Genomic DNA, 3,147 nt, shown 5'->3' with positions numbered 1-3,147 from the left:
TCCTGTCACTCTTTGTACTACAGTATATAATCCAGTACATATGGCGGCACGTTCCATACACTCTGTATTGTGTACATATGATACAATGTCCTGTCACCTACCACTGGATTAAACGCGATGTCACACAAATAGCGCTGTGAAGGGTCGGTTAGGTGAAATGTATACACTGTAGTAAGTTGCAGCCACGCACATAACAATTACCAGTCACACTTATGGATTGATGTTAAAGATTTATTTAAGGTTTTTGTGGATCAAAATATATAATGGTAAAGATGATGGTAATACAAGATTCAGCAAAAACTGTGGAATATGTCACAGTATATACCGTAGTATCAGTAAGGGGTGGAAAATCTGGATTCCACAGACGCAAGAAGAGATGACATATTGTCCTGTTCTGAACCTGGTCTTCTGCGTGATATTGATGCCCTGGTGACCACATTGATGTCTCTTCTGTGACAGATGTTGTAGAAATGTTAAGTCTCGCCATTGGAATTCTTGTAAGATGGCGGATTCTGCCCTTGGTTGTTATTGGTGTTGATGTTCTGTTGATATCTGCTGACTTGTTCTGGGGGGAGAAGCACACAACCCTATTAAATATTGATCATTCAGGCTGCTTGATAAATATAGAGAGGGGACACATCCAGAGGAACTTACCTTTCTATCAGCATTGATGGTGGCTCCTCCGGTGACAGGGAGCGCTATTCTCGCCAGATGTACTGCGGAATTGATGTTTATGCTGCAAGACAAATATTTGCTATTAATGTTCTATAATGTGTGTTTCTTAGCAGATCTAGAAGACTTTTTAAGGTGATTTGAGGTAAATACATTTCTTAATTGATCCTGGGGGTCACACTACAAGCCTTGAAGATGGTTGATGCAAGCAGTGGGTCTGACCTAGAGCTGCGTTCTTCAGCATGTTACGGGAACTTTCTAATGTTCCGATGTTTTATGCCCCGGAGATTGTAACTGTTCCTTAGGAGTCCTGCAAGATGCCAAGTAATGTCTTCCATCAATAGCAATGTTCCTTGTATCCATCATTTTTGCTTAGAAGCTAATGCATCATAAAATCCAGTTGTTCCATCCATTCAGATGACAGGTTCCTTTAGGAAACTCATTGTACTATACTACATACATGCTTACAGTTGGGGAAGTTGTTCCCCAAAGCCCACAACCTTCATTCAGAAATGAAAACGTGTCTGAATACAAGGAGTTGGAATTTTAAGATTGAAAATACTTATTTACACTTTAGTTAAATTAGTTGATAAAATAAATTACAGATACAGAGGAAAACCTAAGAGATGGAAGAACATTTTCACCGCAAACATAATAGACAACTACAAAGCTCTTACCTGTAAGGACATGAACAGATGCAGCTACATTTTTTGTCCTTTCCTCCTAATGCCCGTTACATAGATTTTACGATCAAAGCGTCCACCAGCCAAGGGGATGCTGGAATGAGAAATATATTTATGTAAGACATATGATAATGTTAGCAGGTAACCACACTTTGCTTAGTTTCACATCCTATAATCCTCCAGTACTGTCACCAAGGTGTACAGCCACCTGCCCCAAAGTGTGAGCTCTGGCTATAAGGACCATGTAGCAATGACGGCTACTGAAAGTATCATACGAACAATATGGAGGAAAACATGACTTACTCATCTGAACCAGGCCTGATCTTTACTTCAAAGATGCCAAAAACAGGTCGGTGGTCTGAGGTCTTCAAAACAGGGCAAGAGTCGTATCTCAGGACTCGCACATCTCCCTCACATTGGCTTTTAAACAACACCCTGTCCTGTAGAGGTCATGAAAATAACAAATATCATTAGTGAAATCATATTATAACAGATTATTAAACTGCAAAACAACACAGACCTAAATGTTGGGCCTACTTTATTTATATTGCAGAATATTGAGACTTTATTGCATTTTAGGTTTGACTTGGTCACACAGATTTCATTAAATAAGTATCCTTGACCCATGCTGGGCAACGACATATTACACTGGGAAACTGTGATGACAAACTCACTACTAAAAAGTAAAATTAACTGAAAGCTTTGTTCATAAGAAATTACTCTTCCAGCTATAATAATAACAATTCATTACATTGGGGGAGGGGATTCATTATATAATGGGTGCTCTGGCCCATGGATTCTATTGTCTCTCAAGCTCTGTAGACCTGGAAATAAGATATCTTACCGTATATGATGGAATTCTCTGCTTTGCTGATGTATCATAGGTGTCTGTGCCAATGTCAAACTTATATGTAGGAAGGAAATCAATGGTGTGCTCCTTGAACCCTAGAAATATGGACCCTAAAGTTGAAAGAAAAAAAAGTTTTCAGTATTAAAAAAAAAAAGGAGCAATTGATAATTTTAGCACTATATAAGAATTTGGGGAACATATCAACCATCATGTCAGTGATTTGTATTAATCTGTGGAAGTGGTTGTGGTATTAAAGGGGTTTTCCAATTTCTGACAACTGATGACATACTCACCAGATAGGTCATCAGTAAATGATCTGTGGTGGTCCAACACCCGGACCCTGCACTAATCAGCTGGTCCGGTGCCTTTGAGCACCGGACGTACATGCCAGATGCAGTTGGCGCCGGCCACGGAATTGCAGCCGAGCTGCAGTACTGCAACTCTGCTCCTATTCAAGTGAATAGGAGGCAGACCTGCAGTTATGCATCATGGCAGCTATGCTATGTAAGGAGCCAACTGCTTCCGCCTCCGTACATAGCATTGTGTGCCATAACATCCGGTGCCCGCAGGCCACTGGAACAGCTTAACAGTGCAGCGTCCAGGTGTCGGACCCGCACCGATGATATACTGATGACCTATCCGGTGGATAGGTCATCAGTTGTCAGAAGGTGGAGAACCCCTTTAATGAAGGTTGAGGAGTGATAGAGATCTGTCTACTAGTAAATATACCATTGTTCTTGGCTTCATTCAGATGGTCGTGTTTGAGGAGACTGGACATATCTTTTCCTTCGATCTTCTGCAGAAGAGATTCCACATTTTTTCTGTCCTCTTTAAGTTGAAAATTGAGGTCTCCAAACCAAAACACCCGATCAAAGCGGCTGGTGACGTCCACTGTAGAATAAAAAAAAATTAAAAAATTATAGCACATGACTGTATTAGACT

At 40.5% G+C, this 3,147-nt stretch overlaps 1 long non-coding RNA gene across 1 annotated transcript; it reads right to left on the bottom strand.

Moving 5' to 3' along the window:
• Positions 1-256: 256 nt before the first annotated feature.
• Positions 257-1,435, bottom strand: LOC142677627 (uncharacterized). Its single transcript, XR_012852602.1, has 3 exons — positions 1,350-1,435; positions 655-736; positions 257-565 (listed from the first exon to the last, which is right to left on the bottom strand). It is a non-coding gene; the product is annotated as an uncharacterized LOC142677627 (long non-coding RNA).
• Positions 1,436-3,147: the final 1,712 nt, after the last annotated feature.

Source organism: Rhinoderma darwinii (assembly GCF_050947455.1).
Source record: "Rhinoderma darwinii isolate aRhiDar2 chromosome 2 unlocalized genomic scaffold, aRhiDar2.hap1 SUPER_2_unloc_34, whole genome shotgun sequence".
NCBI lineage: Eukaryota > Metazoa > Chordata > Amphibia > Anura > Rhinodermatidae > Rhinoderma > Rhinoderma darwinii.
This window is presented reverse-complemented; position numbering and strand designations above follow the sequence as displayed.